Raw genomic sequence first — 13,090 nt, 5'->3', positions numbered from 1 at the left:
CTTATTAACTTCCTGGTCATTGACGTACTGTGAGAAATAACCAATCCTTCCCTTTTGATAATGACCAAATAACACACACAGACACAAACATCAACACACGCACACACATAAACACACACACACACACACACACAAACACACACACACACACACACACACTCACGTACTAATATTAACCATTCACTAGCGAGGTTCGAGTTCACACTGACGAGTTTATTGATTTATACGACGCTAGCCTATAGATGGATCGAAATTGAAGCCACTCAGCTCTGTGTTAAATTATTTAACTCCCTCCTTACCAACTATGGGAAATCGTCACATTCGTTACAATACAACCAACATTAAGGAAAATTAACAGTGTGAAGTAGAGCATGTTTTGCTAAAGAAATTATGTTTGGCAAGAGTTTTCTGATATTATCTCTGAGGCGATAATAAATATATTTTTGTGTAAGTTGGGTGTGAAGTTTTGAGGAAAATCCTGAAAATTGTTGTTAAGGAGATAGTTAAAACAGTCATTTTAAGGATTGGTTCTCACTACATTCGATCAACAAGACTATAAACGTTTAAAGTTAAAAATCGTTTTGTGTGCTGGTACGAGTATTTTACCTATACTCATAGAAACAGAGGGTCTTGATTGATCAGTTAGTAGAGCAGTAGGTTCGGAATCAATGCGATCGGCATCGAGTCCAGATTCTTTACTCATCTCCTTGTTCACCGACCAATAATTTCTTGACTAGATCTATTATCGCTTTATATCTATAAAAACAAAGACAACACGTCACCTTAATTCAATTTTGCCACATGGTGTTCGAATTTTTAACGCGCAACTGGGATTTAAATTAAATACTATCTTTTAAATATACACACGCAAGTTCGGACTAAAGGCCAGAGGTATGGCCTATCTCAATTTATCAAATTAATATATAAAGTGTTACTATTGGATGTATACATTGTCGCCATAGATTCTCAACTTTGTATTTATACATTTTTATGCATGCCACGTCTGTAAACGAATTTCCATTTTTTTAATGAATAAAGTATATTATTATTATTATTATTATTATTATTATTATTATTATTATTATTATTATTATTATTATTATTATTATTATTATTATTATTATTATTATTATTATTAGATCTGACGGAAGCTACAAGGGAAAGCGTCCTGTTCAATGTCTAGATGTTATATTATTACTTTCATATTATCCATACTTTTACCATCTAGTAATTTGCTAACTTGTTATCATCTGTTCAACGTGTCTGTACAAAAAAAAATGTGTCCTTTGGATGAATAAAGTATTATTATTATTATTATTATTATTATTATTATTATTATTATTATTATTATTATTATTATTATTATTATTATTATTATTCATCATATCATCATCATTATTATTATTATCATTATCCGTTTTGGTAAAATAATCCGAATATCCGCGAACCAAATTTAACATACCAATATACAAAACTCTGCGTAACATTTAACGTTTATAGTCTGATTGATATGGTTTTTATTGAGAACTAATCACCAACAGTCTGTTTAAAAATACTAACAATGAGCTGTGTGACGTCAACTTCGTTCCTTCTATATAGAATCTCCCAATTTTATGTCTCCCTACGAATATTCTGACTTTAGTACCTATCAATCTGTTTATCAATATTATCGATCCATCAAGCATATCAATGAAAATCAATGAAGCTTATCTACACTATATTCACATATTATGTGCTATTAAGAAGTCATTGAGACATTTTATTGAAGCTCTCATACTGAATATGTTTTTATCATTGTGGGGTTGGTTCAATCTATTTCAATCAATTATATAAATGAGATTTATTCCCTGCTGAGAATAAATCTCATTTATAGAATTTGCACCGTCACGATTATTTTTTTAAAAAGATAAAATCACTGATGCGTGACTTCTTGTTGGTAGAAAAATCCGTTAACTCACTCAACCCTAACACGGACTATATCTGTAGTTTACCCGGGGTTACTTTTACCCCAAGTGCCTGTAGATAGTATGCGCTTGGCTAAGAAGCTCATAACATTGCCATCCGGAAGTTTAACGGATCGACACACAAAACTGTATGTAACCATGAACATTTATAGTCAGTTTAATATAGTTTAGTGAGAATTACTCACAAACGCGGATGGCAAAAAAACAATAACAAAGACCTGAGTTACGTCAACTTCGAACTATCTATATATTTCATTTTTCTGAGACAAATTATAGCAATGACTATGAAAAATGTTTTTTTCTCTTCTTGAGGAAACTTTTTGTCTAAAATCAAATCCCTATCTCCACTGAGTAAAACTGTTTTTGATATTTGAAAATCCATTCATAAATAAACAAGTTATGTAGTTTCAAGGTGTCATTTATTTGGATGACCCGCAAAGAGGAAAAAAAAACGCGAAAATATGGGATGCTTTTTCGGCATTTTTTTTCGACCTTTGGTTGTATCTTGCGTAATAAGTGGATTAAAAGATTGAAACTTGAAGAGCAAATTAGGATGGTGTTTTGTAAAATACGGGAAAAGTACTCGTCATAGTCATATGAAATTTTACAACCAAAAAGAAGAAATGATCATGTATTACCTTGTCAGCGACAAAACCTCCACGCCCGGTAGTTTTAGAAATATTTTACTCCAAAGAGTAAAAATCTATTTTTAACGGTCTTTTGGCAATCGCACGAGTTTTGTCGCTTGACATAATCTAAAATGACTTTTTTTCTAACTGTGTGCCAACTTTCAGTCATATTCATCAATAAACAGCGTCGTAATTAATTTTTTAAAATAGCATTTACGAAACGGCTTCGTCCCATATTTTGACGCGAATTCGGGCACTTCGTAAGCGAAAAAGAGGCCCAAAGATTTGTGCGGGATAGTCATTGCTACAAATTATAGGCGTAGTATCAAAGCTAATGTTTTTAGTTTTTACATGCTAATGGTAGTTGAATAAAACTATCTATGTACATGCTCATTTTCAATAGATTAATTTTGCAATTTCTAAAAGTAGGAAAAATCTCTAGGATTGATAGAGTTAAAGTCTAACGTATTATATATTAACGGTGCTATGATCAGCCTAGCAAAATGTATATGCATGTGTTTTGTGTATTTATTTTTATATGTTGGTGTATCTCTGTGTGTGTGTGTGTGTGGGGAGGGGGGGGGGAATGGGGTATTTGTTTAAAAAATATTTTTGGTTGTTCTCGTTCCTTTTATTTTATTTTATTTTTTTGGTGGGGTGGGGGGGGATATATAAAATTTTCATATATATATATATATATATATATATATATATATATATATATATATATATATATATATATATATATATAATATTACATTTTAATTGCAAGAGTTCTAGCACCCAACAGTGATTAAAATCACCTACCTTTTGAAATTTCTTGCAAGTAATTCGCTTCAACAGTCGTAACGTCACTTCCCTCGTAATGACGCATGATAACTTAGTAACACTGGCTCTAAATTATCGGAACACTGGCGCCGCCGTTATGATCTATTTCTCCGACAAGCATAAAAGCGTATCCAGAGGAAATAAAAATCATTATAAATCTGATCATGTTTTAACTTTTTCACATCCTTATCACAAGATATATGAACATTTCTAGCCAGCATGAAGAATAAAAAGTACCGATTTTCTTTGTTTGAATCCAATTGATAGTTCATCCGCCGTGACCGACATCCTGTCTTGAGTGGTACTTGTAATAGACACTTAGATAACCACGCCTATCGGACAGTCATCATACGGTAAACAATGGCCGTGATTGGTTGACATAGCAAACTACACAGGATTTACTATCGATGGTATGTGTCTTAGTAAAATACCCACTGTTATACCGCTTGATCAACAGAACCAACACAGAAAACTTTGCATCAACTAAAATCGTTTATAATATGGTCGAGAAAATTGTGTGATAACTCGCCACCTATATGGCGATATAAAAACAATAAAACGACCAGAGAGAGGTCGATTTCATTAAAGTTATTGTTTATAGGGAATGAGATTAGCGGAGGAGTAGCGTCCCTTGATTGGACGTCACCCATAGTCTGTGACGTCACCGGCGGAAAAGTTATTAGAGAGAGAACGTCATGGTGGTTGTGCGCATGCATCTCTCGTCCTCGCTTCCGGTGAAAGCGGCTTGAGACACTTCAAAACCAAATTGACGTTCTCTCTGTAAGGTGACGTCCAATCAAGGGACGCTACCCTCCGCTAATCTCATTCCCTATAAACAACCAACAATGTTTGTCCGAGTACGCGTGAAGGCGTGTCACAAATTCCATGTTTTGATTGTTTAAAAATTTACTGGTTAATTACTAAATGGTGTTGTTCTAGCCTTTTCTTTTCTTTATTTGTGTTATTATCAAAAAAACATTTTTTAAAAAAATGAGCTTTTATATAGTGCAATATCCACTAAACGTGCTCAAAGCGTTTTACAAAGGGTCCCTGGCCAACAGCAAAAACATAACATGTGGAACGAGACATGACGCCTGTCAGGCGATATTATCATTTTTCCGGACAGAGACAACGCTGTTATCGGCCAGGTACAAATTTTACACATGAGTACGGTGAGAGAATATGAGTAAAAAGCCTTCTCCAAGGACTCAACTTTCATACCACTAGACCACATAGCCACACGCGATACCTTCTACATCATTAAACAAAGAATAATTGCTGTAAGATAACAAATAGATATACGAAAGAAAAAGAGAAATAATGAAAGAACGTTGTCTTTTATAATCTGTGAACCTATGACCTGGTTTTAGTGTACGGCTATGTGGTCTAGTGGTATGACACTCGCTTTCGGATCGGAAGGTCCTGGGATCGAGCCTCGTGCTCGGCGCATAGTTGAGTCCTTGGAAAAGGCTCGTTACTCACTTTCTCTCACCGTATTCAGGTGTAAAATGAGTACCTGGCCGTTAACAGCGTTGTCTTTGTCCGAAAAATTGTAATATCGCCTAACAGGCGGCATGTCCCGTCCTACATGTTAAATGTTGCTGTTGACCAGAGACCCCTTGTAAAACGCTTTGATCACATAATTTAGTGGACATTGCGCTATATATAAGCTCATTTAATTTTAATTTTAATCAAAAAAAAAAAAAAAATAGAATAATTGCTGTAAGATCACAAATACACGATTAAAAAAAGAGAAATAATGAAAGAACGTTGTCTTTTATAATATGTGAATCCATGAAGATGTTTTTGGCCCGGATATTGCATTGCGTAATGTACAATTCTAACGCTTTTGCTTTTGGGAATTTCCGGACGTGTTCCCAACCACTGCACGTACGAGTTTGCGAGTTCGCGTTGGGAACAAAGTTCGAAAGTTCCAAAACGCAAGTAGGAATGTAAGAAATCATTTATTCAACCCTTCAATCGATTCATATTTAGTCATCTTTGAATTAAAGACACCTTCAAAAATATTTAAATGATACTCATTTTTTAAAGAATCTGATTCCTAGTGAACTCTTAATGATTTATAATGTGACGTCACAAATTATTATTGTAAACTTGATATCATTACGCGTTACTATTTATGGAGAGGGCTAGAATAATACAGATAAATAAAATATGACGTGAAATGTTTTTGTATAGACATTTATTTATTCATTCATTAATTTAACATTTTTGAAAGCGATAATGGGAATGTAATTTACGTAACGTAATTAGATACAATCTGCGTAAACAACCAGTCATTATATAATATCGTATAACTTTGTAATTTATCATAAGTATCTATCATCATAATATCATTCCTTTCACCAAAACGTCACATAGTAGAAATCAATAAATAGTTTTCTATGGGGGTTCTTGTCTCAATGCCAAAACAGGACGGTCAGTGATATATCTAGATAAATAGAATGTTATTATGATACCATTAAATCTAAATAGCGTCGTGTTTTTATTGAATCGCGTATCAAATCAAATTAGCTGTCATGCTCTAATACAATTTAAAACACTAGAGATTTATATAATATATATTAAATTATATATATATATATATATATATATATATATATATATATATATATATATATTAATTATAGATAGATAGATAGTATGCGCTTAGTTAAGAAGCTCACAACATTGCCATCCGGAAGTATAGTAAATCAACACACAAAACTATGTGTAACCTTGAACGTTTATAGATAGTTCGAAGATGACGTCACTCAGGTCTTTGTTATTGTTTTTTTTTGCCATCCATGAGTAATTCTCACTAAACTGTATTAACCAGACTATAAAAGTTCATGGTCACACAAAGTTTTGTGTGTTGGTCCGCTCTACTTGCGGATGGCAATGTTGTGAACTCCTTAGCCAAGCGCATACTATCTATAGTCTGGTTAATACAGTTTAGTGAGAATTACTCATAAACGCGGATGGCAAAAAGCAATAACAAAGACCCGAGTGACGTCAACGTCATTCTCTCTCTCTCTCTCTCTCTCTCTCTCTCTCTCTCTCTCTCTCTATATATATATATATATATATATATATATATATATATATATATATATATATATATATATATATATATATATACCTGCACCTAAACGTGTTTAAAATCATGACATAGTGAGAAGTTCCCACACCTTTTGAAATTTCTTGCAAGCAATTGATGGTTCCTCCGTGACCTCCTGTTGCTATGGATGTCAAGCTATTTTTACTATTATCTTATAGTATGAGTCTCGAGTTATTCAATCGACATACAGTGCAGAGACTTTTGATAAATATGTCAATAGGATTCAATAGTCGTAACGTCACTTCCTTCCTAATGACGCATGTAACTTAGCAACACTGCCTCTAAATTATCGGAACAATGGCGGACGCCCGTATGAAATATTTCTCCGTGGAGCATAAAAGCGTATCCAGAGGGATAAAAAACACATAAATTTGATCATGTTTTGACTTTTACACATTCTGGTCACAAATATGAAAAGTTCTAGCCAGCATGAAGAATAAAAAGTAATGATTTTCTTTGTTTAGAACCAAGATGTCCGCCGTTGCCGAGTGGCGTGACATCAGACTACTGAATCGAATTAGCGTAGACTATCTATAGATAGTTCAAAGATGACGTCACTCAGGTCTTTGGTTTGTTTTTTGCCATCCACGTTTATGAGTAATGCTCACTGAACTGTATTAACCTGAATATAAACGTTCATGGGTACACACAGTTTTGTGTGTTGGTCCGTTATACTTCCGGATGGCAATGTTATAAGCTTCTTAGCCAAGCGCATACTATCTACTCGTATATTGTGTTAAAACTAATCGAATAAACCTTTCAATTGTTTCATTTTTGAATCTAAAACTTAGAGTATAGATATTTTTCTGACCCCCCTGTCCATCCAGCAATGAGTGAGTAGCTGAGTCTGTTAGACTCGGCGTAAAGTATTTTTCAATAGACTAACGTCGTATCCAAAGGATAGCAAGAAATTGCTATAGTCCGTTTCACGTTATAGAAATATTTTTTTTTGTAATTGATCTTTATATAGCGCAATGTTCACTAAATGTGCTCAAAGCGCTTTACAAGGGGTCCCTGGTCAACAGCAACATTTAACATGTAGGACGGGACATGACGCCTGTTAGGCGATATTACAATTTTTTCGGACAAAGACAACGCTGTTAATGGCCAGGTACTCAATTTACACCTGAGTACGGTGAGAGAATATGAGTAAAGAGCCTTTTACAAGGACTCAACTATGCGCCAAGCGCGAGGCTCGAACCCAGGACCTTCCGATCCGAAAGCGAGTGTCATACCACTAGACCACATAGCCACACAGAAACCAGGGTAAACTCCGGCTCCATGGGCTAAATGGCTCTGAAGGTCTACTATTCTTTTAAAGAATAGATTTATGAAGTTTGCGTCATTCATTTCTTTGATATTGTTTTTTCAGACCCGATCAGGGATAAGATGACGTATTTTCTCTTGCACGTTTCTTCTTCTTCTTCTTCTTCTTCTTCTTCTTCTTCTTCTTCTTCTTCTTCTTCTTCTTCTTCTTCTTCTTCTTCTTCTTCGTTCCCGTCACGTCACATGGTCAGTCCGGTCTGGTGAATGAAGCCCACAGTGGTTCCGAGGTCGTCCTCACTGCCGTACAGCTTCTTTGAGTATGGGGTTGGGTCAAGCCAGAAGTTCCTTCTCAACTGGTTGTACCTTGGACATTCTATTAGGACATGATGCCCATTTTCATTTTCAAAATTAATAGAGTCCATATATTTTGTGTACTTGCAACAATTGATTTGGTGTGCAGAACTGGTTATAATTCTACATATATTCCTGCGTGTATTAATACTACATCATTAAGTAATACCTTTCATCGGATCTAAGATCTCGATAGTTCAGTTGCTAGAGCACTCACTTCTCATGCAAATGGACCGATATCGATTCAGGGTGCAGTCGAGATTGTCTTCTTTTTTTTTTTTACCATACTGTTTATTCAGCAGTGACTGGGTAGCTGGGTATATTAGGTCTAGCGGAAAGTACTTTGCGATAAACTAGCGACCTATTAAAAAAGATAACAAACAATGGCTATTATCGGTTTCACGCTATAGAAACCAAGACAAACTCCGGCTCCATTGGCTTAACGGCTCTGAAAGACTACTTTAATCGTATCTCTGGAAAAAACTCGTATTCAAAAAATTCGGCCAGAAACGTGTTCTAACGATTTAAATTACCCTTTTCTTGGCAAACAACTTTCAAACCTGGAGCTTTGCAAAGTCCCAGGTTTGAGAGGTGGTGCCAAGATGAGAGTTAATTAATTAGATTAATATTAAAAGGACTAGTTTTCTAAAACAAACCGAAACTTCTCTGATAATTAATTATAGACAGAAGGTCGACAAAACAAAACAAAACAGGTCAAAGTACTAAACCATGAGGAACCCTATACCGAGAGCAATTTCCTCAGATCTATATTATTCCACTATGATAATCTTCCTACGTTAAACAAATATGACCTGATCCAATCAAGCTCTGCACCAGATACGCCATAAGTAATTTCAAGATGTTTGAGGAGAAATTATGATTAATCGTGTCAAAAGCGAAAGATTGGTCAAGCAAATTTAGCAATGAACACGAACATTGTCTATAATTTTTAAAAATTTTAATTAAAAATATCACTCTAACAAGAACAGTTCATGTCTACAGATGCCTATAATCCTATAAGCATATTAATGTTTTCCTCAAGAGACAAGCTATTCCAAAATTTTAGAAAGAAAAGGAAAATGTGAGACCAAGATGTTTTTTTTATTTAAAAATCATCTTTCTCCTAATCAAATATTTTAAAAAGGGGTCTGACATAAGAAGCTTAAACCCTCTAATTACCACAGATTGGAAAATCGTCACATTTGTTACGATGCAATCGTCACTTTTCTCATCCAGATTTCATTTACTTTTGCTACAGCTATAAAGACTTGACATTCTGTAATAAAGCTCATATTATTGTCGAACAATATTATGTATTAGAATGTGCTTGTTGCTTTTCTGTTTGAGTAAGAAATATCTGCTTTTGTGTTGGGTGATTGTGACGTTTTGGGGAAATTTCTGAAAATGGCTGGTAAGGAGAGGGTAAAAAATGTTTGGCACAGCACTTGGATGCAACAATTCGTTTACAATACATGTAAGTTGTGTTAAAATTACATCAATGCACGTGTTTAACATGTCAGTGTCTATGGGGTCCAAGTCACAACTTAAAGGAGGTGACGACAAAATTTCAGCCTCGAAAGCCACATTCTGTGATCTTTGAAAAGATTGCAAGGGGATCACCATAGAATGTGTCATATATATATATATATATATATATATATATATATATATATATATATATATATATATATATATATAATACTAGGAGTTTCTTATGTTAATGGAACCATTTGTCTTCATCTATATACATCTGCTGTCAATAGTCTCATACTTGAAAAGGGAAAAGGTTGTGAACGAACCCGAGAATTTGACTTACGAGGAACGATAATACTTAACCATCTCCTGTCTAAAATACAGAAGAACGAGGAAGGACCTTATTCAGTAATTATACTTATCAGTGTTGTTGGGTACTTTTTGATACTAGAGTCCTCAAGAACATTAATTGAAGCATGTAAAATAAACAGGGACACTCACATTGAATTTCGTCAGGATGATTGAAACGATCGAAGCAAACAACATGTATCTATATTAAATTTGTAAAATGATATATCAAGTCAGATTATATTGGCTGATATATATATATATATATTATATATATATATATATATATATATATATATATATATAATATATATATATATATATATATGTATCTATAGACAATAACGTATTGTCAGTACAAGTTAATTAACGGGATTAGGGTGATACCAGATAAGAATAACGTTTTTCTTTTGTGTCTGTCTGTGAGTGTGTGTGTGTGTGTGTTTGCGCGTGTGTGTTTGAAGGAGTGAGTAAAGATAGAGAGAGAGAGAGGGGAGAGAGATGAGAGGGAGAGAGAGACACACACTCACACACACACACACACACACACACACAGAGAGAGAGAGAGAGAGAGAGAGAGAGAGAGAGAGAGAGAGAGAGAGAGAGAGAATGAATTTAAGAGGTATGAGAGATTGGTTTTTATTGGTTATTTTTTGTTTTTATGTGTGTTTAGTTTTATTATTGTATTTCCTTCTTCTTACCATTTATTTCCTTTATTATTTTCAGAAATGCATGGCAATACGCAATGTAAATTCCCAGAAATGGATAAATAAAGTTCCTCCTATCTTATCTTATCTTATCTTAATTAACACTCACTTACCTTTCTCTTTTAAGCCTAGCTCCAGTAATAAACTGCTAGTTCGAAAATTATAGTTTAAATTCACTACACTATGCTCGTTTTAATTCGAAAATAATATTCTATGCAAATCGAAAAGTACAAGTAGGCCTACGTGTTTTTCACAGCAATATTAGCGTCATGAATGAACATATAAAACACACCAAGCTATTTTAACCATTTACATTACACATTCGTTACATAAAGTGCTAATAACAATCAAACACATACAAACACATACATATACACACTCGCACCTAACACATAAAATTGAAAATAAAAGAGTTTGTTTTGAAAAGACTACTGACGTCACTCATGCATTGCGAAATGGTAGTTTACGTATAGCAACCAGCTCCATGCGGGTATAAATAGTGGATGCGCCCCGCTGATTCCATGGGACCGCTCTCGAATCAATTGAATTTTTTTATCGATCCATCCACCAGAAGGCGATTTTATTGATTGACCCGATTTCCTCTATGTTACTATTGAAATACTGGTCCAATCGAGGTGTACATGTAGTCAGGTCTGATATTCAAACCCACTTATGGGCCTAGTTTAACATTGTTGTAATGGAGGTGATTTTGCTTCATTAAAAAAAAAGAGATTTCCATCACAACTTTGAGCCCAAAAGGAATTGGGTTATCAGACTTGCAAATAAGTGCCCGTTGCGTACAGTCAAAACTGTGATCTATCGCCCCAAGCCTGTGTCATATCGTATAGAACAAATTGTCGTGAAGGGAAGTTTAAATAAAAATACCCTTTATTTATCCCAAGGGGAAATTTGTCTTTAGGGTTTATTCCAAGAAAAGTCTGGAATTACCCAGGCGTCGGTCGCAGTGCAACGCCACAAAGTTATCTAGGGGGGAGGTGACCACAGAGCAGCGGGTACTTAATCTCGGTACCTTTTATCTGCGAAGTAAAAACCACACGACTGAGCTACGCTAATAGTGTGACGTCAAAATACTGGTTCCAATCTCATTTGAAGTGTGAAACTTATGTTCAATATTACTGGATAAGTACATTGTGCAACTAAACTTCTTGTTTCAGAGTAATGCCATCTTATTTTCCAGCCTAAATACATGCCGGTCGTCATTAAAGATTTCATTATTTAACTGCTGTAATGGTGAATAATTAACACATATGTAAACATTTGACCATCAATTTCGTCCTTCAAATAGCGAACGATTTTAATAACCATAATCTTGGCATATTAGAGATATCTGCATTCAAATGAGGCCGAATTAATCCATGAAGAACTAAGAAATACTGCAGTGTCCTCCGTACTAAAGTCAAATCAAAATCTTGACAGCCTCAAAACTCTGACCCAGGACCGTGACCAATTGAAAGAATTAATTAACAACGTAGATGGAGAGAGCTACTATGCTCATCGACTATGATTGAATCACACAATTCTCAGCACGCGTCATTTGGACTGCCAGGCTTACTACTACTACTACTACTACTACTACTACTACTACTACTACTACTACTACTACTACTACTACTACTACTACTACTACTACTACTAATCTTGGCAAAAGACTCTTGAACCTTCTTAGTTCCATGTTTGAGAGCTTTTACCAATATGATGGTCATTTAAATATATCGAAATTTGAAGGACCTATTTTAGATACGCGTCTATATAGATAGTTCGAATTAAGTTGACGTCACTCACGTCTTTGTTATTGTTTTTTGTCATCCGCGTTTCTGAGTAATGTTCACTAAACTGTATTAAACTGGCTATAAAAGGTCATGGTTATACATAGTTTTGTGTGTTTTTCCGTTATACTTCCGGATGGCAATGGTGTGAGCTTCTCAAACAAACGCATACTATCAATAGTACGCGTGCAACCTTAAACGTCTATAGTCTCGATAATACAGTTAAGTGGGAATTACTCATAAACGTGGATGGCAAAAACAATAACAAAGACCTGAGTGACGTCAACTTCAAACTATCTATAGTCAATGTTATGCATTTTAGTTATAACGAACCACAAACAGACTGTCTAAAGTTAATAACAAAAAGCTGAGTGGCGTCAACTTACATCCTTATATTGATGATATGCATGTGAGTAAAATACTCACAAAATCCGCCAGCCGGATATGACATGTCAACACTATGTGTAACATTGAGATTTTAGAGATAGAACGAGTAATTATCACTAAAATACATTAACCAGACTTTAAAAGGTTCATGGTTACACAGCGTTGTGTGTTGGTCCGTTATATTTCCGGATGACAAAGTTGTGAGTTGTTTTAGCCAAGCAAACATGAT

The 13,090-nt window shown here is 34.6% G+C and overlaps 1 protein-coding gene across 1 annotated transcript in view; it reads right to left on the bottom strand.

Moving 5' to 3' along the window:
- The window catches only part of LOC144959309 (uncharacterized), a 27,185-nt gene extending 16,115 nt beyond the window's left edge, over nt 1-11,070 (bottom strand). Inside the window, exon 1 of the mRNA XM_078891857.1 lies at nt 10,801-11,070. The gene's annotated coding sequence lies outside the window, so the exon portion shown is untranslated. The remainder of the gene's footprint in view (nt 1-10,800) is intronic.
- Between the last annotated feature and the right edge of the window lie 2,020 nt (nt 11,071-13,090).

This window comes from Berghia stephanieae, chromosome 13, assembly GCF_034508935.2.
Source record: "Berghia stephanieae isolate SIO BIC M18660-M18661 chromosome 13, UCSD_Bste_1.3, whole genome shotgun sequence".
Classification (NCBI taxonomy): Eukaryota; Metazoa; Mollusca; class Gastropoda; order Nudibranchia; family Aeolidiidae; genus Berghia; species Berghia stephanieae.
This window is presented reverse-complemented; position numbering and strand designations above follow the sequence as displayed.